This window comes from Lupinus angustifolius, chromosome LG18 (assembly GCF_001865875.1).
Source record: "Lupinus angustifolius cultivar Tanjil chromosome LG18, LupAngTanjil_v1.0, whole genome shotgun sequence".
NCBI lineage: Eukaryota > Viridiplantae > Streptophyta > Magnoliopsida > Fabales > Fabaceae > Lupinus > Lupinus angustifolius.
In genome coordinates this window covers 4,308,875-4,334,415 of record NC_032026.1, presented here as the reverse complement: position 1 = coordinate 4,334,415, position 25,541 = coordinate 4,308,875, and the positions used below count along the sequence as shown (strand labels likewise).

Sequence of the window (25,541 nt, the reverse complement as noted above, 5' to 3'; positions counted from 1 at the left end):
ATCCATTTGGAAGAGCTTAAACTTCATAATCGATGCAAAGGATAGGAGCATCATAATGGCCTATAATCTGGCTACAGGAGCGTAGGTCTCATCATAATCAATGCATTCCTCTTGGTTGTAGCATTTGGCCACTAAGTGTGCCTCATTTCTTATGATCAAGCCAGATTCATCTAGTTTGTTTCGACCAACCCCACACTGGATTCTTTATCTTCACACCATCCATACTAACAAGGACATACCAACACTGACCCTAACCTCTTTCTTCACTTGCTTGTTAATCAAGAAAGGTCATTCACATCCACCCTCCCTGAGCCAAATCCTACACCTACTTCACCACCCATACATTCATTACCTTTAGATCCTCCTATTAGAAGATATCATAAAATTACCCAACCAACCACTTACTTAAGAGATTATCATTGCAATATCTTAAGCCAAAGCCCTCTTATCATAAATCATGACATCAAACACCCTCTACACCATGTCTTATCCTATAAAGACTTGTCTCCCTCACACTTAAAACATTCTCTCACCACCTGGTCTCACATTGAGCCAAAGACCTTTAACCAAGCTCTAAAGTCCAAGGAATGGATTCAAGACATGAAAGATGAGCTTGTAGCCTTAGCTTACAATAATACTTGGACTCTTGTTCCACTGCCACATGATAAAAGAGCTATTGAATCTAAATGGGTTTACAAACTCAAATTTAACTCTGATGGCATTATCCAAAGTTACAAGGCTAGACTTTTTTCCAAAATGTGCAACCAAACTGAAGGTATGGATTATTATGATACTTTTGCCCCTCTAGTCAAGCTGACCACAATTAGGCTCCTATTAGCCTTGGCTGCTAGTCAAGGTTGGTCCCTACAACAACTTAATGTTAATAATGCATTTCTACATGGTGATTTGAATGAAGATGTCTTCATGTCTTTACCTCAAGGTATCCTTTCTTCTATGCCTAATCTTGTATGCAAATTAAACAAATCCCTTTATAGATCGAAGCATGCTAGTAGTTAATGGTTTATGAAGTTATGCACTGCCCTGATTTCCTTAGGCTATAAGCAATCCTCACAGGGTCATTCTTTGTTCACTATATCTATGCATAATCATTTTACTGCCTTATTAACATATATTGATGATTTAATCTTGGATGGGAATGATGATTCTAAAATAAACTCTGTCAAACAACATCTAAGTCATAACTTGAAGATCAAAGATCTAGGGGTTTCGAAATATTTCCTTGGCCTATAGGTGGCAAGATCTAAACATGACATTACCTTGTGCCAAAGGAAGTATGCCTTAGACTTATTACTTGACATATGATTCTTGGAATCCAAACCTGTTACAACACCAATGGTGAAGAATACCCATCTTCATCAAAATGATAGCAACTAATACCATGACCATGTCACCTATAGATAACTTTTTGGAAGACCCCTTTATTTGACCAACACAAGGCCTGACTAGAGCTTTTCTATTCAACAACTTAGCCAAATCATGAATTCTCCTACTATGAACCACTACAAAGCTATGACCAGGGTTTTTCGTTACATCAAAAGTAGCCCTGGACAAGGGTTACTTTATCCTGCCAATTCTATGGTTCATATAAAAGGTTTCACTAACTCAGGCTGGGCTACTTGCCCTAATACAAGGAGATCCATTGATGGTTATTGTATGTTTTTAGGGGATGCCTTGATTTCTTAGAAATCCAAGAAGCAAAACACAGTATCCAAGTCTTCTTCAAAAGTAGAATATCGTGCCTTGACAATTGCATCTTGTGAGGTACAATGGCTTACTTATTTGCTTTCATATTTTCACATTTCTTTCAAACAACTTGCACTTTTTTATTGTGACAATGATTCAACAAGGTATATTGCTGCTAATCTTATCTTCCATGAGAGGACAAAACATATAAAAATTGATTGCCATGTTACTAAGGAAAGACTGCAAAACATGCTTTATCATTTGCTTCCCATTAGCTTTGAACAACAAACTACAGACATTTTGACTAAGGCCTCGTATCCCTCTATCTTTCATCATCTGTTATCTGAGTTAGAGTGATTGATATCCACTCTCTAGATTGAGGGGGGGTATTGAAATACATTAATCTATACATATTGCATTATATCATGTTATTGCTGCAGTTTCTTTGTATGTTTGCAGATTAAGCATTGTTATGCATCAGACTTGGGTAAGAGTGCAGTGCTTCAATGCATCACGCATAGTACTGGAAAGTTGTGCACTAGACTTGATCAAAATAGAAAAAATGATGCATAAGCCTCGGTCAGCCTTTATGCATCAGCCTCAGTCAGCTTTTGTGCATCATGTGCCTAGGCTCGATGGGCCAAAATCAATGTGTCATTCACAACTCCTTTAGGTTCACTTGGGTCTTGAATGATGGATGTAGTAGAGCTTTTAGTGCACATTTAGCACGTACTTAATTGTTTTATAGCGCGTGTTTTAGTTTGTTTAAAAGTTAGTTAAGTTTGTGATATTACTTACATTGCAAGGCATTATGTATATAAGAAACATTCCTTTGTTATTCCAGTTAAAAAATCAATGAACATACATTATTTACTTTCCATACATCTCTTTATCTTCTATTCTAAACATAATGCAACGAGTTCTTTTTTGTGTTATGTCATCTGGCCCAACAAGTTACAGGTTGACGAGTCCAAGGTTGATGTAGTTAGAAATTGGACCACCTCTCAGGCCATTACTGAAGTCAGAAGCTTTCAACAGTTAGCCTCGTTTTATCAACGATTTATTCTGCATTTTAGTAGCATTCTGGCTTCCATCACGAACTACATGAAAGAGGAAAACTTTGTGTTGACAAATGAAGTTGATGTGGTCTTCCCTAACCTCTTGACCTACATGCAGATACTTATAAGGTTGATATTAGGGTGTGCTGAGCTAGAACGGTAGGCCCTTGGCCTATTATAGTGAGAAATTACCATATCCTAAGCTTGGGCACAATATGTATGATATTGAGTTCTATGCCATTGTGCAAGCTATAAATCATTAGTGCCACTACCTTTTCCACAAAGAGATCATCCTATACACGAATCATGAGGTCGTGAAATACCTTCATCGACAGGATAAAATTTCTTCTTGACATGCATAATTGGTCAACTTCCTTGAACAATTCAATTGTGTTGTAAAATCATTTTGTAATTTTGAATAAGGTGGTTGACGCCTTAGCTGTATGAGGTATTTGTTATTGCAAGTTAATGTGGAGCTATGCGGTTTTGATTATAGTGCAAGTCTCTAGATAGATCATCACTTTTCATCCAATTTTTGACCAAGCTTAGGGTCACGATATAGAAGGATATGAGATTGTCTAAAGGTTTCTTTTTAAGAATAACTAGTTATGTGTTACTAGGTGTAGTTTACGGTTAAAAATCATCTAGGAATCAAACAACGAAGAACATATTAGTAGGGATGTATGTTAGGTAGTAGTGACATAATACACCTATAAGGGGGTTTGAATAGGTATTGCGGTTCCCACTTACCGCTATTTTTGCACCAAAGCCCTATTCTGGAAAATCACCCTGTTAATCGATTAAAGACTGCCTTAATCGATTAAGTCGCACATAATTAACAGTTGATAAATGACTCAATTACACAGCCACTTACAGATTATACAGAAATGATATAGCAAATATATTTGAACAAAAATGATCTTTATATGGCAGAGTTACTAAACTCAAAATATCAGCTACAATAGGCAATTAAAAACACTTTAAAACAATAAAGAGATAAGGGTAAGAAACAACCTGCAACAAGGTTTTTATACTGGTTTGTTTTGCGGTCCACTGCAAAACTATATCCAATCCTCCCTTCTGATCTGGGAGATTTTCTTCACTAAAAATTGAAGCCAATGTATCTTACATACACACTTCCAATTACAAGACCTTGAACGCTGCCTTCTTGAATATCCAGAACCTATACCTCGATTTGACCTTACCCAATCGCCTAGGAAAACCTTTCCTACGATCCAGCCCCAACCAAGAGTATGTTCTAAACTCAAGACCTCCAAGTCTTGATGAAGACTCTCTGTATCTCGTTGGTGGTATGACACCAATGATCGACTTTCCTTGTTACAGAAATCACAACAAAAACAGAGTAATGTTAAGCACAAAATAGCTCAAATATTACAATTAAGACAAGCTATAAACCTTATACAAATCTCACAAATTATTGTGAATATGTAGAAGATCAGAATCATGAAGAACATGTAATTTCTACCCTAAGAAATCTCTAAAAGAATTGAAAGAATCATGTAAGAAAGATAGAATGATGAACACATTTAATCACATGCAATGGATGACATTTTAATCCCTAAGCATGATACCATCTCTCACTAATATCACATTCAATTCTCTCTACCTATATGACATACAAAGAACATGAAAATTTGCAACTTAGCAATTCTAAAAATGAATGAATGAATGTATGAAGTATGGTGTAAAAACACAATTTATGTAGAAAAGTCGTTTTGTGCCTAGTTAATTGATTAAGTGTCATGTTAATCGATTAACAAGTTGTTTAGAATAACTGAATTTTGTTTTTCAGTTATCTGTTGAAATTGATTAAAATTGTTTTCACGTTAATCGATTAAAGCCTTACTTAATCGATTAACTAACATATTTTCAGTTAAGATATTAAATGGTAAACTGCCTATATGTTATGCTTATCAACTATACATGTTTTACCATTATGTTATGCCCTAATGCACAAATAACATGTATGATTAATGCATGAACATATAATAATCTAGATGACATGTCTCATGTAAATGATATGATAGTTTTTAGAACTTGTTATATTTGCATCTAGGTTTACCTAACCTAAACTCAATAACTAAGACACAAATCTAAGACTCTAGTTTAGACATGAAACTCTTGAATCTGTGGCATGTTGATTTGTTGAGTTAACTTTAAGTTTTCACTAATTTCTTTGTTTTCATCAAAATATAGGCAAGCTAAGTGCTATCTTGACACTTCCCACTTGCAATGTATGCTGCCTCAAATGTGGAAGTGTACTTGTCATTGGCAATTTAAAAAAGGCCACCTTGCCAAACAAACCACTTTTTGATGCAGTGCTAACTGAAGGCAGTTATTTTTACATTCTCCTTTGTCTTCCCTAAGATAGGATAAAATGACTATTCTAACACTTCTTAGTTCTCATTTTATGTTGAATAGAATAAGGGCCATTGAAGTCATAATTTAAGGGTTATTTTCATTGCCAACAATGAGCTAGCAACTCAATTTCCATTGTCGCCAATATTAAAAACCATATGCCAAATGATGCAGCAATTGTTAAAAACCTCCACTAGGCTACTTATTCCATTCTCCTATTGAAGTGCTACTAGAACCTCATTTCATCCCATGCAAGCATATTGCAGATGCACTTAACGTAACACAACTATTTTTTTGAGAGGTTTATGATAAGTGCCAAAACATACCTAATTTCTAACACTTTTATGGCACTTATTTTGGTTGATCATGCTTAAAACCCAACCTATAACTCAACTTTTGAATAAAATGTACACTGTATATAACCATACCTCTTGTCCAAACCTAAGTGAATTTCAGGGACTAAAGTGATTACAATCATCAAAATAATGAGACGAAGACAAGTCTCAGGCCAACAAGCAACAGAGAACTAAATAAGGAGCAAAAATGTATAAACCCTCTAGGCGTGGCCAAGCTAGGCGCCAAGCTAATATGTAAGGGCAAGGTTGCTTGAGTTTGAAGAAAAGCTTACCCTCTTATGAAGAAACCTATGTTAGGTATGTTCAAACTCCCACCAAACTTAAACTAGACCCCAAGGAAGGTCAGTCTATCGTGACTTCACCCATGATCCAAGCAAGCCAAGTCAAGTAGGATGTCTCACCATGCATGGAAGGCTAGAGGCATATGCTAGGCGTATGAGCTTCTTAGCTTCGCCCACAATAGGTTGAGCCTAGCTTGGACAAGAGCAAGAGTAGGCTAAGCTAGTCCCAAGCTGGCCAGCTGCTTGGCCAAACGAGGCAAGCACCACAACTTGGCTGGATGCTAGGTGCTTAGTGTGCCAAAGAAGGGGCTTAGTGGGTTGCTGAATTCCTATATAATGGACCTTTCCCCTTCATTTCAAATTATCTTATTCAGTCTAATATGGTCTCATAATGTGATCCCATTTGCTCTGAAATCAGTCCATATTTTACTTAGAAGTAGCTTAGATAATTTACTTTTCCCTTAGGAAATTCGGAGGGAAAAGAAGTTGGGAAANGTTAACCGATAATGGAACGAATAATAGAGCTTACATATTGTATATCAGAATAGCATCCAGTATATCATACAAACAGAATGTATCAATTTGAATCTAACTTTAAGTTTTCACTAATTTCTTTGTTTTCATCAAAATATAGGCAAGCTAAGTGCTATCTTGACACTTCCCACTTGCAATGTATGCTGCCTCAAATGTGGAAGTGTACTTGTCATTGGCAATTTAAAAAAGGCCACCTTGCCAAACAAACCACTTTTTGATGCAGTGCTAACTGAAGGCAGTTATTTTTACATTCTCCTTTGTCTTCCCTAAGATAGGATAAAATGACTATTCTAACACTTCTTAGTTCTCATTTTATGTTGAATAGAATAAGGGCCATTGAAGTCATAATTTAAGGGTTATTTTCATTGCCAACAATGAGCTAGCAACTCAATTTCCATTGTCGCCAATATTAAAAACCATATGCCAAATGATGCAGCAATTGTTAAAAACCTCCACTAGGCTACTTATTCCATTCTCCTATTGAAGTGCTACTAGAACCTCATTTCATCCCATGCAAGCATATTGCAGATGCACTTAACGTAACACAACTATTTTTTTGAGAGGTTTATGATAAGTGCCAAAACATACCTAATTTCTAACACTTTTATGGCACTTATTTTGGTTGATCATGCTTAAAACCCAACCTATAACTCAACTTTTGAATAAAATGTACACTGTATATAACCATACCTCTTGTCCAAACCTAAGTGAATTTCAGGGACTAAAGTGATTACAATCATCAAAATAATGAGACGAAGACAAGTCTCAGGCCAACAAGCAACAGAGAACTAAATAAGGAGCAAAAATGTATAAACCCTCTAGGCGTGGCCAAGCTAGGCGCCAAGCTAATATGTAAGGGCAAGGTTGCTTGAGTTTGAAGAAAAGCTTACCCTCTTATGAAGAAACCTATGTTAGGTATGTTCAAACTCCCACCAAACTTAAACTAGACCCCAAGGAAGGTCAGTCTATCGTGACTTCACCCATGATCCAAGCAAGCCAAGTCAAGTAGGATGTCTCACCATGCATGGAAGGCTAGAGGCATATGCTAGGCGTATGAGCTTCTTAGCTTCGCCCACAATAGGTTGAGCCTAGCTTGGACAAGAGCAAGAGTAGGCTAAGCTAGTCCCAAGCTGGCCAGCTGCTTGGCCAAACGAGGCAAGCACCACAACTTGGCTGGATGCTAGGTGCTTAGTGTGCCAAAGAAGGGGCTTAGTGGGTTGCTGAATTCCTATATAATGGACCTTTCCCCTTCATTTCAAATTATCTTATTCAGTCTAATATGGTCTCATAATGTGATCCCATTTGCTCTGAAATCAGTCCATATTTTACTTAGAAGTAGCTTAGATAATTTACTTTTCCCTTAGGAAATTCGGAGGGAAAAGAAGTTGGGAAAAGTGTGATCTTGGAGCATGTTCTTGGATTAATCCTTTGAGTCTATAACATCCTTGATGGAAGGCTAATCATTCACGAGTTTGGACTATGGTGTAACATTTCTTATTCCTTGTATCGATTTTGATTTGTAATGTAAGTTATGTGATTTTTATCTATTGTTTCAGTTTATCTACTCTTAATGCTTATTTTAGATTTATCACCTAAAGTATGTTTTCAAAGATACAAATTTTTTGTTGGATGTGTTGGGAGATATTTATCCATGGGCTATAACATTCCTCCATGGGCTAAGTGACAGAAGCATATAAGTGGGTTTGACACCACATCCGTACCAAAAACCTTAAGGCATTAGGTCTATGTGTCTATTCACTTATATGTTCTTTAACTCATTCACTTTTGCACAACATCTCCCCTCAAATGTGAGTTCCCCTTCGAGTTGTTTTAATTCTTTCGAGCGAAATGCTATAGTACCATTTACTCATTAGACGTGACACCCATCAAAGTTTTATTATTTTATTTTTGATCAAATTTTAAACATTTACTGTGAAATTAACATCCAATGAATGCTTGGCAACTCTCAATGGTATTGTACTCACCGGAGTAAGAGTACCATAACAATTCCTCTATTTTATGCTAGTTTAGAGTTTATAGTTTCTTTTGTATTTCAAAACAACATCGATGCTTAACTGAACACATGCATTTCCCTCTTTATACTTAATACACAACAACATGTTGGTCAATCTCCCATTCCTGCTTATGAACCAGCGTTTGATTGGGAAAATGAGAGATCATTAATATTTGGACAAAGGATGCCTGAAAATCCTATATCACCGTATAACAGTCCTCATGTTGTTTCTGAGCAGAATAGTTTTATCAGTCTTTTCTCGATTCCTTTTTGTTTTAATCAACTGAGTTTTTCATTCTCCTTCCTTTTCTCTTGGGCACCCCAGTGGAATGAAGATCTCTGTAAAAGTTCAATCTTTAAAATTTCAAGCAGGTTTAGCTGGTTATATTTGTTCTGTTTCCTAATTGCTTACTCTGATTGTGATGTTGCCTTCTTAGTTTTGAAGGTTTATGCATTGAAAACGTATTAACGTTTCTGACTTAGAACTCTGTTTTTGCATAGCCCTTCTACGGTACAATTTGCTTATACAATAGGGAAAGAAGAGAAAAATTATCAGAAGACCTTTACTTTCATGTTTTTCCAACTGAAATGTGGGATGTAAGCTATACATGACCAAGTTTAACATGTTTTCTGGGACATTTTATTTTCCTAATGCATGGAATCATTGGGTTCGAAGTAACAATGACTATTCATTCTTTAAAATTTCCATGCAAAAATTACATATGAACGTCGTGCAGTTTTTTATTTAGATGCTCCATCTGCTTCAGTTTGTTTCTTAATCAAGTTGGAGAAGCATGCTACCGAAGAAGGCGGGGTTACTCCTTCTATTTATTCACGTAAAGATCTAGTATGTGTTGATATATTTCTTACAACATTTGTTGTAGTTGTTTTCTTATTTACCCATTAATTTTGAGTCAATTCCTTTTTTGTACATGTTATAGAATATGTTGGATAAAACCAAGTTCCCCTCTTGCCGTGAACAAGAAGATTGATGAAGAAGAAGAATGAAGAAAAACAGAGAGGTTGAGATTGAAAGAGAAAAAGTTAGAATTAGAGAAATGTAGTTGATTAGAGATAACAGAGTGAGTGTAAGAATTCATCAATCATTCATATATGATTACACAACCAATATGATACACAAGCTATTTATAGTAAGCCAAAGTCTCAACTAACAAAACCAACTTTTGAAAACTTGTCAATTATAGAAACTTAACTAACTAACTATTTCTAACACTCCCCCTTAATTCTAAACCACTTGTTACAAGCATACCACACACAATAACCTTCTCAGCAACCTAAATCTATCAACCTTAACCGATTTTTTCATCACATCAGCAATTTGCAGTTCAGTTTTGCAATACTTCAAATAAATCTTGCTTTTTTCTACTTGGTTTCTAACAAAGTGATACTTCCTTTCTAAATGCTTGCTTCTGCCATGACCAACTAGATTCTTGGCCAAATTAATGGTTGATTTGTTATCAACAGCAAGCTCCACACTGCCTTCAAACCCAACCATCAACTTTTCAAGTAATAAACTCAACAACAAGGCTTGACAAGCAGCATGACAAGCTAAAACATACTCAGCTTCACATGTAGAGAGAGCAACAATTTCCTACTTCTTTGAGCACCACGACACAGGTGAGCCACATAGCATAAACACATAGCCCATAGTGATCTTTCTCTCAATCAAATCCCCACACCAATCTGAATCAGAGTAAGAAGAGAGTTGCAGCCTGCATTTCCCTGATTTATTGGAGAAGAAAACTCCAAAATCAAGTGTACCACTAAGGTATCTTAGGATTCTTTTGGCTGCTACAAGGTGAGGCTTCCTTGCATCACTCATAAATCTACTTACCAATCCAATACTGAATGAGATTTCAGGTCGGGTGTGGCAAATAAATCTCAAACAACCAACCATCTGTCTAAACTCAGTACTATCTATAGCAGGTTTAGTGTCACTTCTGTCCAGTTTTAGGATAGGATCTGCTGGTGTCTCAGCTGAATTGCAATTAACCATGTTGTTTCTTTATAACATCATGTGTATACTTTCTTTGGTGCATAAAGGTTCCTCCATCAATTTGCCTGAACTCTATGCCTAGGAAGTAGGATAGCCTACCTAGATCAGACATTTCGAATTCTGATTTCAGGCTCTGCTTGACCAATTCAACTCCAGCTGAATTGCTTCCAGTAATTAAGAGATCATCCACATACAAACAGATGATAAGAACATGATTGTTGTCAAGTACACTTCACATAGACACCATGCTCAACATCACACTTTATGAACCCTGTCTTTAAGAAGAATGCATCAATTCTTCTATTCCAAGCTCTTGGAGCTTGTCTCAACCCATACAAAGCCTTCTTCAATCTATAGACTTTGTCCTCACCGCCTCTTATCACAAAACCAGGGGGTTGTTTTATGTAGACTTTCTCATTAAGTGAGCCATTGAGGAAGGCTGATTTCATATCAAGTTGCCACATCTCCCAGATATTCTTGGTTGCTAGAGCCACTGCCAATCTAATTGTTTCAAGTCTGGCCACAGGAGCAAAGACCTCAAAAAAATCCACACCTTCCCTTTGCATAAAGCCCTTCGCTACCAACCTTGCTTTGTTTTTGCCAATTGAGCCATCTGGTTTGAGTTTTGTTTTGAAGACCCATATTACTGAAATCGATTTTTTATCATTTGGAAGTTGAACCAGCTCCCAGGTCTCATTCTTAACAATGGACCTTAATTCTTCCTCCATGGCTTCCTTCCATACTTTGCTATTAAAGGCTTCCTCAATTGTGATGGGTTCAATGTCTGCAAAAAGTGCAAGATACTGAACCAACTCACCTTCTTCTGTGATCACATTATCAGGTAGGATTTCAGAATCTCTTAGCCTTGCTGGTAGGTTTCTCATCCTAGAGGGTCTGCTTGCATCGCAAACATTGGTTCCAGCTTCTGACTGAGACTCGTTCTCACTTGGATTCATGGTTTCAGATGGCATGAAGTCACTAGGATTCCATTCCAGAGGAATCTGAACTATAGGTTCTGTTATCTTCTGTTTTTCAGTCCAAGTGCTTGCCTCATTGAAGTGCACATCCCTACTGAACAAGACTTGATTAGTCTTAGGATTGCATAGCTTATAGGATCCTGTTGAGTGATAGCCCACAAAGATCAAGAGTTCACTCTTGTAATCCAGCTTTCCTCTTTTCTGGTCAGGAATATGTTTATAGCAAACTGATCCAAAAATTCTGAAGTGTGTAACTGAAGGCTTCTTGCCAGACCAGACTTCCCCAGGCACTTTAGATTCAAGTTTCTTTGTTGGACAATGATTAAGGACATATGTTGTTGTTGCAGCCTCATCCCATAAGCCATGTGTTAGGTTCCTAGATTTCAGCATGCTCCTAACCATGTTAAGAATGGTTCTATTCCTTCTTTCAGCCACTCCATTATGTTGAGGAGTATAAGGTACAGTCACCTCATGCAGAATTCCATTCTTAGTGCAAAACAATTCGAATTCCTTGGATGTGAATTCACCTCCTCCATTAGTTCTCAACACTTTAATTGATCTTTCTGATTGTTTTTCAGCCATACACTTGAAGATCTTGAATATACCAAACACATCACTCTTGAGCTTGATCAAGTATAGCCAAATTTTTCTACTAAAGTCATCAACAAATGTGACAAAATATATGTTTCCACCAAGTGAGGTAGTCTCAAAAGGACCACAGACATCAGAGTAGACAATGTGTAAGAGATTGTTGGCTCTTAAAGCAGTGAATTTGCTAAATGGTGATCTTGGTTGCTTGTTGATCTGGCAACTGTCACATATCCTATTTGGTATCTGAATTAAGGGAAAACCAAGAACCATCTCCTTTGTTTTCATAAGACTAAGGTCTTTGAAATTCAAATGACCAAGTCTCATGTGCCATAGCCATACATCTTCACTCGGAGTTTCAGTATTAAGGCATTGGGATTCAATGACATTGAGATTTACCTGAAATGTTCTGTTTTGAGTTAGAAGAGCTCTGATGATTTTCTTTCTGATTGAATCAAAGATCTCAAGCTCACCGTCCTGCATACTCACAGAGAACCCCTTTTCTAATAGCTGACTAAGGCTGATCAAGTTGTGACTCATGTTTGGTACAAAAAGTACTTCATAAATCAAAGCATTTTTGCCATCTTTTCTTTTGATCACAACATCTCCATTCCCTTCTACTTGGATAGTTCTATTATCAACAAACTTTACCTTGCTCTTCTTGCTAGAATCAAAGTTGACAAGCCACTCTCTATGTTCTGTCATATGGTTGGAGCACCTAGAATCCACATATCAAATTTCTTCACTGTTGTTGCCTTGATTTGTTGTCATCATTAGCAAGATGGGTGAATCATCATCAACATAGCCATTATCTTCCTTCACCATGTGAGCTTCATCATGGTGCTGTATATTGTGAGTATCAGAGTATCTTGGTTGTGATTGACATTCAGAAGAGAAGTGACCCAATTTACTGCAATTGAAACACTTCACTCTTTTTCTGTCTATTTTCTTCTTTCCTCCTCTCCAGTTGCTACCATCTCCTCGTTTTGAGTAAGTTGATGCTTGATCAAGATCAGTTCTTTCTTGATCTTGAAGTCTAAAGTTACCAAAGTTCTTCCCCTTATAGTCTTTCCCCCTTCCTCGATTTCTTTCACTATTCTTACCAAAGTATCTTCCCTTCTTGTAAGTCTGAGCTTGCAATGCTTGACTGACTTTATCAATTGATCTCTTAATGAGACTTTGCTCATGAGCCTTGAGGGAGTCCTGAAGATCTTCCAGCTTCAAATCTTCAAGTCTCTTTGATTCTTCAATAACAACAATTATATGATCAAAGTTTGGGGTAAGATTTCTCAGTATCTTTTCTATAATGGCTTGATCAACTATAATTTCACCACAAGCTTTCATCTGGTTTGTAAGACAGATGATCCTGTTGAAGAACTGGGCAACCTTCTCATTCAACTCTATTTGCATCAATTCATATTGTCGCCTCATAGTTTGGAGTCTAACCTTCTTCAATTGTTCCGCTCCCTTATTACATTTCTCTAAAATTTGCCATGCTTCTTGTGAGGATTGTGCTGAAGCAATCTTCTCAAAGCGTGCTTCATCAACATACTGATGTAGAAGACACATGGCTTTGCAATCCTTCCTCTTGTTCTCCTTGTATGCCAATCTTTGTTGTTCTGTTGAATCTGCCTCAAGTTGAGGGTAACCAAGCTCAACGATTTCTGAGATTTCTTGAAATCCCATGATTGCCCTCATTTGAATGCTCCATCTATTCCAATTTTTGCCATCAAGGACAGGCAGGCTAGCTAGAAAGCTTGTGCTTGTGTGCCCCATTGAAAGAAACCGCAGAAGAAGGAAATTGGAGGGGATAGAGTGTGTAGGATCTCCCTTGTGCTCTTGATACCAATTTGTTGGAGAAAATCGAATTCCCCTCTTGCCGTGAACAAGAAGATTGATGAAGAAGAAGAATGAAGAAAAACAGGGAGGTTGAGATTGAAAGAGAAAAGTTAGAATTAGAGAAATGTAGTAGATTAGAGATAAGAGAGTGAGTGTACGAATTCAGCAATGATTCATCTATGATTACACAACCAATATGATACACAAGCTATTTATAGTAAGCCAAAGCCTCAACTAACAAAACTAACTTTTGAAAACTTGCCAATTATAGAAACTTAACCAACTAACTATTTCTAACATAGAATATATAGGAGCACTTTTGGACCATAAAAGGGTGTGATCTATCTATTAATTATTTATTTAAACAAAATTATTTGGTGGTGTTAAAAATGAGAAGACTGTAACATGGTGGTGAGAAAGATGTTATTTTATTTATTTAAGTGCTCTAGTTTTACAATTTTTGCTGTATATGCTTGGAAAGGAACAATGGGATATCCTATGACTCCTTTTTGACAGTAAGCTTCGGCATCCCTTTGATGCTCTGCCCTAGGGCTTTTTAGTGGTGTTTATCTGATAGGTATGTAGAGGGTTCGACATGCTTTGTTACATAGGTTCTAGTTGTTTCATTTTGTTTTGTTTGCGAGGATGCCTTATCCTCTTCCATTGTACTTTGATTGTTTCTTCTAACCAGATTTCTTTTATTATAAAAAAGAAGATCAAGTATACTATTTTCTTTCATAGAACAATGCATTGCCCAGCTTGGACTTAAATTGTTTTCTAGAAATAAATATGTTCTTTGAACGTAGACTTGCTGACTATGGATACCTGATTATTTTAGATTGTAATCGGCAATGTGATGTTAGTTGTGCCTGATATAATATATCATCTAAAAAATTGTTTAGGCTCTAAGATTCACTTACTTGGACAGGTGCACTTGACTGAGAGAGAGAAGCAAAAATTGCAAGTGTGGTCTTAAATCATGCCTTACAAAGAGTAGTTCTCATGGGCCATTGTATCATTGTTTGATAGCAGTACTGGTGCAGCTTCAGTGGGGCCTGCTTCCTCAAGTAGCCCTCTAGCTAGAAGTATATCTGGTTCAAGTTCCCATGAAGGTGTTTTTGAGACTAGTGGAAAGATATGTTCAGATGGAAAGCTGAGTTACTCAAATGGAAATTCTGTTGTAGTTGAGGTTTCAAATTTAAATAAAGTCAAAGAAAGCTATACTGAGGAATCACTTCAGGTATGTGGCCTATTCATCATATGTTTCAGGTGTCATTCAGTAGAGTTTTATTTTCTGAGTGATTAAATTGACGGCATATGAATTCTGGCGAAAGTTATCTGCTACTTGTAATTTTATAATTGTTGAAAATGCTTTTAATGAATTATTTAAGGCAACTATGCTACAATCATTCAATATGCATTAACTATTTTTTTTTATTTATTTATTTTGCTTTTGTATGGGTTTTGTGTTCCATTCTCCATCTAATTAGATGTTAAGTTGTACTGAATCTTTCTTTCTGATCATTTGTTTATTTTATTCAATTCAATAAGAATTTCAGTTTTTAGTTGCTCACTTGCTCATATTTATTGGGCTTATGTTTTCTAAAAATAATTTGCGCTTGATCTAAACATTGAATTATGGACACTATGCTGTGCCAGAACTTGTTATACTCAAAGTCTGTGTTCTTGCTAACTGTGCATTTCTGTTATCTCGAGAAGACACTATGCCTGCTCTATGATTTAAAAATTAGTATTTTGCAATAACTTGTTTTCTTTGGCTGGTATTTCTTAATTGTCAAGGATCCCAAGCGTAAAGTGCATAAACCTGTGAAAGGCGTTTTGAAACTGGAAATTGAAAAGCATCAAATTTCTCAAGCTGACTTAGAAAACGTGTCTGAAAGTGGTATTATAACCAATGATTCTGTTGACCCAGGGGATAACATTGCGGGTTCATCATCTGGAAAGTATCATAGTAATGTTTCTGATGATCCTCAGGGTAGTGTCTCCAAGTGGAATTTCTATGGCGGGAAAGAGGTTTCGGTAAATGGAGCAAATCAACATGTAAATCCAGATTTTAATGCTGATGTAAGTATATGTGTCTTGACTGAGTGGACCATAGATATTTACCTTTTGGAGTTAGTTTCTGCTAGAGTTGGATTTACTGTTTTAAGGGATTTATAATGACAATTTTTGTCTTAAAGTGCATTTGTATAGCCAAATTTTGGTACAATGGTAGGGTCTTTGTAAGGTTTTGGATGTTTGAGATTATAAAATCATCAGAATAACTTCTTTCTTTGTTACAGTGATCAAGATAACATCTTGATAGTACCTATAGGTGTTAGGTTGTAACATTATTGAGTACATTAAGTGAATTAGATCACGACCTGTTATAAGTAATTCTTTTGATAGGGTATCATGTGCATATAGTGGAATTTATGTAAAATTGGATATATGAATGCTAGATATTTATTCATAAGTTGTCTTGCTAGTCACTTTTTGTGGGATCTCTGAATCTTTCTAGCCTATTTTTTGTTTGGTCAAGAAAATAAAGCTTGGCATTGTTATGGTGAAGATATTTCATTTTATACTATGTTTTTCAAGTTAATTTCATTTCTGTATTCCATGTCTCTGCTAATATGCTCTCTATTGGTTAACATATAGTTCCATGCTTTTGACTTCCGCACTAGACGAGAAACGAGCCCTTTTTGCAACCTTTTCACTGCCTGTATGTGTATCCGTTGACTGTAAGTTTGAGTAGGAAGAGGAATTTGTTCATACGTGTTGAACTAAGGGAGGATGATGGTGATGTTCGTAGACATTCATTTTTGCATGTCATGGTGCTACACTTACCTTTATCTTACTCATTTCTTGGGTATGATTAATCTGGCCAGGCAATGCATCCTAGAGATCCAGGCTCAGATGCTTCATTTCTGAAGTGGGCTCATACCCAAGTTGCTGTTGGGGCCAGGGTTGCTTGCTACCATGATGAAATTAAACTTTCCCTTCCTGCTATGTGGACACCAATGCACCACCTTCTATTTACCTTCTTTCACGTTGATCTTCACACAAAATTGGAATCTCCAAAGCCAGTAAGTTTGTGTTCCACTTAATTTCTCAATTTTCACCCTTCTCTTTATGGTTGGTTGTCCGGGGCTGCTTGTTGATTTTTTTGAATCAATTATCCTTGTCAAATTTTCCAGGTGGTAATTGGATATGCGGCACTTCCTTTATGGTCACATGCTCAGTATGTACCCTTGATTTGATCTTTCTCTCTCTGGTTAGACTTAAATGTTTATCTTATTAATTAATTACAGTTCCTGCTTGATCTTTGTTGCTTAGCCAAACTAAAACTGATTGCTTTTGAATTATGATAGAAATGCCAATTATAAATTTAATGACTGTATTGGTGATGCCAAGTAACGTGCTGCTGAGAGCAGGTGGCCTGGATATAAAATTTATATGTTGGTGAATTCAAAAGTTAAGCGTTTCTGTTAAGGTTTCATCTCAAAACCAATTGACAATGAGAGAAGTCCAACAGTTATTTAAACCATTCCTGAGACAATGAGGTAGATAATGTAGACTTACTTTCCAACATGCCCCCTCTACATAAGCTTGCCGGTCGGTTACCTTTGACAAAAGGAAAGAGAGCATCTTTTGGCCCATAACAACCGGAAAGAAGTTTCATCTCAAAACCAATTGGCTATGAGAGGAGTAGTCCACATCTAGTATTTAAACCATTCCCGAGACAACAAGGTAGGCGATGTGAGACTTACTTTCCAACAGTTTCGGTGCTCTTGTAGTATATTGGTTATGTTTCTGTTTTGAGATTGGCGTGGATGAACACAATAACTAGTATTCAAATGGACAAAATTAAAAGCAGAGAGGAGAAAAAAATAGACATAAAGTTGTTCATTCTTTGGCATATGTCCATGTATAATGAGAGGACGGGGAGCTTGAGTTACATATTCAGCAGAAGTCTGAGTGCATGACAGTGAATTATAAACCCTAACCCAAAAACCCAAGAGATTGTTGCAAGAAGTAAAAACAGTCACCTTTTTTGCCATGGAAACCTTTAATTGCATCACCTTTCATGATTATGCCTGCCATGTGTTTTTTTTTGTCTCGGGATGATTATTGATGTTTTTTCCTTGATGTGATTCTGCTCCATTTGAGTTTTCTTGCCCCAGTTTTCTTTTTATATCGTAACAGTTTTTATAGTCTTCAAAACTTATATCTTTACTTCATATGTGGGGGGCTTTTGTTTTTGTGATTCTATACAGGCTGCGATCAGAAGTAACTCTTCCAATTATGAAAGAGTTGGTTCCTCATTATCTCCAGGATGTAGGACGGGTATGTGTAACTTTCACGTCTTATTGTCTTTCTATTTCTTTGTGGATAGTAGTGTTAATTTAAGAGGGTGTTTGGATGTGGCAGAGGGATGATAAGGTTTACTTAAAAACCTCTGCCTTGTTCGAGTCTTATAAAATGAAGTGAAGAAAATGAAATTCTCTTGTATCCTCCGAAACCCTCATTATTTTTATGAACATTTCAAAGTTCCCATAATTTTGGAAGATTTTAAACACCAAAAGAAAGTGAAGGAAACATATTGCCTAGTCTCATCCCCCTTTATTCATTCTCTTCCTCTCTAAACCATCCTGACTTACCTGACTGATCATGCATGTATTAATAGTGTTTTCTTTTACTTTTTTGTCTGAGACTGAACATCTTTATGGTCATTATCAGTGTGTTGCTTCATGTATTAGAAAACAAGCAAAAAGTTATCTAATTCTTGTTATTACAGTTACTAATCTTGTGAATTTTAATATGATGTCTGACACTATAATGTACCTGACTTGACTTTATGTGAGTCTGAATTGTTTTCTGTCGTTATATGTTTGAACTTGGGAAATTTTATATTTTTTTCCTTTTCTTTGATAGGAGAGATTGGATTATTTTGATGATGGTAAAAGTGTCTTCAAAATGCGGCTATGTTCTTCTATATATCCTATCAATGAACGCATTAGACAAGTCCACCTTGGGGTTCTGAACTTCTGGAGGTATCATTGTAGTCCAGCTTTAGTTTTAGTATGGTTTTGGGTCTGCTTTCATGTTTACCTTAATTTTATCTTGTGGACTTCTGCAGATATCACTTTATGTATTTTAAATTATTTATTGGGGGCCTCCTTTTATTCCCCTTCAACTGGAGATGATATCTTAGATTTTTTATTTGGTTTTCGAAGTAGTAAAGTTCAGAATCCTAATTGTGGAATCACTGTATTCTACGTAACCAACCCATTCCGACCTCACAACTAGATTCTGTGAGGCCGAGTAAGTCTGGTGTTAGCCGCAAAATTGGCGGGATCATACTGGCTCAGCCACATCACATGAATGGCTGTTATCTTTCTAACACAAGTCTTTTTATGGGAGCATTATCACCATGCATATGGAAGTATTATATGCACTTGATAAATACAGAACTTGTAAATCTAGAAATAATTAATTCCTCACTAGAGAAAGATGAAGTGAACTGTAATCAAATAGCTGCTTTCATATCTTTATGTTTTCCACATTACATTTCCTCTGAGAGCATTTTTAACTCGTTATCTATGTGTTCTAGAGACAATTATAAAACAGCGGCTGGCATAAATTTACGCACAAACAAGGAGGTGAATTTTTGTTTGCCACTGTATGGTTTTTTTTATTGTTCTATTGTTCTCTACTGTACCAGTAGAAGGATATCTGCATTTTTAAGGGTCTCTTTGCCCCTAGTTTCGTTTTGGAATAGGATTGTGTGTATGTCTTCTCTGTGGTGATGAGCTCATTGCTACTTCTAAGGGTTTTCTATTTCTACTTAGCACGGAGTTGGGACTTGGGACTGTATCCTATCTCTCCATTCCAAATGTTCTTTTACTTCTAGCAGAACTAAGCGAACACATTAAGATACAACAAAGTAATTAACCGTGTTGATCTTAAATCCATAATTAATTTGATTCTGTAAAAGGTATTCATTATGATGTTGAACATTCTTATACTTTTAACCACCAATGTCCTTAATAGCAAAAATAAGTTAATCTGTAAATTATTTTGGGCTAATTTTATTTTAGGTCTTAGATACTATTAAAGAATTTTTGACTATCTGATTTTTGCACTCCATATGGCTGTTTGGTTTGGGTTTTATTAGGCACAGTTTTTCAATCATTTTAAGCTACATTTTGTTCATACTGGTACATGTCATGTAGCACCCTTTGTTGGAATGCTTAATTGAGGTTCACTTATTTTGGAATGCAGGCTATTAATAGTTTGAAGAATGTTGATTCCACTGCTTTACTTCAATTTCTTCACCCCGTTCTTAATATGCTGCTTCATCTTATTGGAAATGGTGTAGAAACACTTCAGGTATGCACATAAATTACTCCTTTTTTGGTTCCTTTGAAAAGTGCTTCGCTGCTGCATTCGCTATTTTATTTTCCCTTGAATTAGGTTTTCATGGTCTAATCCTCTCTCTGTCTTTACATTTGGATTTGCTTCTTTCACTGTATGATTACCTTTTTGATATTGTTTTTAGGTTGCAGCTTTCCGGGCTATGGTTAATATTGTATCCAGGTAAACCTTTTACTATATTTGATCCAAGTTTAATTTGCTTAAAAATGTACTTGATATGTGCACAGAAAAATCCTTAATGGTGATGGGTTCAAATCTTGAAAATAACATTTTTACTTGCGAGGGTAAGACTACGTATATTTACCCTCCCCAGACCTCATTAGGGACGAGCCTTGTGCAATGGGTGGTTCTTCTCTTCAAATATTTTCACACTTGATATGTTCAAATCTTGGAAATTTTCTTGCAAGGGTAAGACTACATATATCTACCCTCTCAGACCCCACTAGGTGGTAGCTTTGTGCATTGGAATGCTTTTTTTATAAATACATTTTTTAGTTTAAGAGTAGTTTATGTTCTTTCACATGTATTATTAAAAACCTTTTTGCCTATATTCATGCGTTTTATTTGATGAAATATTTCCATTTTATAATCGTTCCTTGTAGCTGTATTGTCTATATTGTTCTTTTATATATGTAAAATTATGTGTAGGGTGGAGCAAGAGTCAGTTTATGATGGTGAAAGAAATTATTTTCTTCTTAACTATGTTGATTGTGCTTTTGATGACTTTGGTGGTGGTCAACCACCTGTATATCCAGGATTATCCACTGTTTGGGGAAGCTTGGCTCGAAGTAAGGTACCAGCAAGTTCATTTAGAACCTGCCTATGCTCTAGCCTATGTTCATTGTAATAATGTTAACCATCATCATCTGCCTCAATTTTCATTATGTTTGAGAAATCTGCTACCTGCAAATGTGCACGTATATATTGGTTTGGTGTGTTAGAGAGGAAGTGGGAAGTTCACTTTTATCCAAAAAACTAGGAAGGCAGCATTATCGAATATTTATTGATGGTGCTGAAGTTTCTAGATAGGTTTGTTAAGTAAGTACCTAATATGATTAGGTTGTAGTGGAAAGTGCTGGGTCTACTGTGGTTATTGATCTGATAATCATGTGTAAATATTCTTATGCTTATCTTTCTTTGTTTTTCAATTTTCATTTATATTTGTTCCTTACATTTTAGGAACCAAAGGCTTCCCTTCTCTAACCATTTATTTTATACTATTTAGTAGAGCCAGTTTTCTCAACAGCTATCATAGAAGATATAGATTGTAGCCATAACCAAAAGAGGAAAGGCAGCTTTGAATTATTATAAAAGTTCTCAGATAGATGAATTATCTTTTCTGTAATTGGAGTTTTCTGCCAGTAATTAATTTTTGAAGAATTACTTGTACTATTAAGGAAATGGCAAAACTAAAATAGTATCTGAATTGCTGAGCCTGAGATAGCCATCCATAATTTTCGTCTTTTGGGAGACTTGTTTTTTGGCTTCCTTTGTTAGATATGCAGAGAGATTGTCATGCCTTCTTACATGACCTGATCTCTTAGCTCTTAGTACTTGTTTTTTAGGAGGATCTGCTTAGAGGTTGAGGTCCATTTTGCATTGTTTTCTCCATTTTATTTGGTGGTTTCTTTTATCTCTCCGTATCATTTTAGTGGAGGATATCTTTTTCTATCTTGTAACTCCTCTTCCTTTTTAGTAAAAATCTTGTTCTATAATTTTATTCTTGTTTGGCATTTTCACTATCTATGCATTCATATAGTTCTTAATTACTGTTATATTCAGGATGTGCTACCTGAATTTGGCTTTCTTATTTGTATTTATATGTGGATGGATTTCATCCTATTCTGTAATAATTGCAAACAAAATCTGTTCCTTTGCATGATTTTTCAAATGCCTGCTTCATTTCACCCTTCAGGTTAGTAAGCGTAGAATGAGTTTATTTTGCAGGCTAAAGGGTACCGTGTTGGACCAGTGTATGATGATTTTTGGCAATGGCATGGTTTTTTCTGGAGCTAATTGTTAAATCAATGACACTGGAGAAGACTCGCCTCTTTTATCATAGTCTTCCAGTAGGTACCTTTAAAAGCTTTTGATCTGAACAATCTATGGTCCATTATAAAATTATAGTTTTTCTGATTCCCCAAGTAATTCATTTTTAGTGTTATCCCATTCTGATTTTTTTATATAAATAGAACCGGGGAGACACACTTGAACTTGCTGACCAGCCTATTAAGTTTGCTTTAACAATGGCTTAGCATTCTGTTTGGATATTTAGTTTGTGCACATGATTTATCCGTGGCATTCTTTTTATTTTCTTGTTTAAATTCGAGTTAGTGACATCAAAATTTATTACTATTTGAATTGGCTTGGATTTGTTCTCAATCTTTCCTTTTGGTTCAAAAGGTGAAGATATCCCACCAATGCAGTTGAAGGATGGTGTATTCAGATGCATAATGCAGTTGTATGATTGCTTGCTAACTGAGGTGCATGAGCGCTGTAAGAAGGGTTTAGCATTGGCAAAGCGTTTGAACAGTAGTTTGGCCTTCTTTTGTTATGATCTTCTATCTGTTATTGAGCCACGCCAAGTTTTTGAGTTGGTACGTTATTTCTGTGTTTCTTGAGCTTTTGAGGAGTGCTGCATATTAAATATAAAATGAGATTCTTCTTCTGACTTTTTTGCATAGGGACTTTTTTTGGGGGTCTGTGTTGTTCATTGTCTTGGAAACTGGAAATTAAGTTACATTACATGAAAGTCATTTAGTTTTATGAATTATTAGTAGAGCTTCTTCTGGCCTTTTTTGTCTGTCATTTGTTTTGTTCTCACTGTGTGATACATGATAGAGATGAGGTGTTTTCCATGAATTTCATGGATAATGTAAATTACCTTATTGTTGTGCACAAGTTTGTCTTCACTGACAGCTTCAAAATATTAAACATATAAAGATGGGAAGAACAAGTTCTTCGATCTTTATGTACATAGGATATGTTGATATTTTATTAAGTGTTACTGTGTGAACATATACCTCAATATTTAAAATGGTGAAGAACAAGAAGGGTTATGCCTGCTTCAACATTACAATGTCTCATTTATAACTTGCCTTTGCATATCAACTGAATCTGGTTCCTCTCTGCTTGCATTTCTTTCTCTTTCATCTAGCCAGGATTGAGCATATTGAGGGTAGTTATCACTAGAACTAGGATATGTACTTGTTAAGAAGTAATCTTCCAACCAGGTAAAGTATGTCAGAGGCAACTTCTAACAACTTTTGCTACTGACTGAAGTTGAAATTGAGACCAGGCCGGTCTCTCTAATTGGTGATTGATTTGATGAATTTGCTTTCTTTATTGAAATTTGAAAGTTATGTAGTAATGAGAATAAACTTAAAATATGGATATTGAAGCATTACTTATCTTTTAAATGGTTTTAATATAGTGAAAACTGTAAGTGTAAATTTTTTGATGTGGTTGCTTATGCATGCTGAATCTTGTCTTTGTTTGAAAGTGCTGCTTCTTGTTTCCCTTTTCTTCCCAACTTTTTCCATGCTTTGATTTGTGACTTCATGCGAAGTTTATTGTTATTGCAGGTATCATTATATCTTGATAAATTCTCTGGGGTATGTCAACCAGTTATTCATGAGTGCAAACTTACCTTTTTACAAATCTTATGTGACCATGATCTTTTTGTGGAAATGCCTGGGAGAGACCCTTCAGATAGGTACTTCATTGGTATAGTGCTTATTGGATTGTGTATGTAGTATGTTTATCGTTGGCACAAAAGTCTATCATAATTTACACTGAGGTTTTTAGCTTAGTTTATGAACTATGTTATGTGTTTAATACTTGTCAATCTTATCCGCTGATGATAACTATCTTGGTAATGAATGATGTTTTCTTTTGATGCATGAATGCAATATTTTATTTGACTACGAGGTGGATTTAAATGATACTTAGTGGAACTTTTGGACTGGTGAACATGAACCGGGGAGATTCTGAAATTCTATATACAAATCAGTGACCCACATATTTGATTTTGCATTCTCTTATTTTAGGAACTACCTTTCATCTGTATTAATACAAGAACTCTTTCTTTCTTGGGATCATGAAGAATTGTCTCTACGAACAAAGGTGAGTTTATTTGGAATGGAGAAATTATTTTGCCTGATGGATGATGTATCTATGTACGTTTTGGTTGTTTTCCTTTCTTCTTAATTGGTATGAGACTGAACTTTCTGATTAATAGCATTTTCGTAAATATTGTCATTCTTGTGTGCATTTGTAGGCAGCAAGGATCTTGGTAGTGCTATTGTGCAAGCATGAGTTTGACATGAGGTACCAGAAACCTGAAGATAAGTTGTATATTGCTCAGCTATATTTTCCACTTATTGGACAGGTAGTTACTTTATTTTATATAAATTTTCTTACACATTTTTGTGTTAATTGAAACCTCGTTTGTGGATTTTTGCGTTTCCCTAGTCAACTAATAACTTTATCTGTACCAGTGTTTCATAAGTTTATCATCATATGATTGGTCACTCTATTTTGTGGTAATGTTTAATTTATTCTTGTATGGTATTAGACAGATCTGGACACTTTTGTTCTAGTAACATTTTCATATTGTTCTTATAAATGAGTTATTCATTGCCTTGAATAGTAGTGATTTGGTGTGGAGACTAACTCCAGATTTTCAAATATGATGCTCAATTTTGTGCTGTCTTGTGTCTACTAAGAAACGTATTATATTTCTTTTCAAAGACTCAAACTTTTTTAATGTAAATTCTGAAATTCAGTGCCAAACTTGTCTTTGAGAAAATTTGATTGAATATTCTTGGACAATTTGGTAACTTGTACTTAGTGAACCAGAATCCATAAGGATGTGCTTTTATGAATGAGTATGCTTTGAAATGCTTACATGAATTTAATGGGCATCGTAAAATGTTATACTTGCTTTCAGTCCCTTCCCTTTTAATTATTGTTGAAACAAATAACTCTAACTTCTATGAAGAATTTTTGGGAAAGGAATATTGATAAAAGACTTTTCCTTAAGGCTTCTCTCATGTGATAACAGAGAGGTGTTGGGTGTATTGCTGTATTTGGATTAAGGATATGAAGAGTGAAGCAAAATCTTGACAAGTTGTTGGGACAGAAGGACGTCAAGTTTGTTGGAAAGGATAGTTAGCTTGTTTGAATGGGATATAAATAAGGGTAGAAACATTCTTATTAATGCAAAGGTTTGAGTGACTTGAACCAGAGTAGTAAATATTTGTTATAATATTCCATGCCAAATAATGTTATTCTCACTATATATGATTATAATCATGTTATATTTATACACAAATATTATTGAAGCTTAATT

The 25,541-nt window shown here is 35.7% G+C and overlaps 1 pseudogene; it reads left to right on the top strand.

Moving 5' to 3' along the window:
* LOC109332475 lies at window positions 601-25,504 on the top strand (annotated as a pseudogene).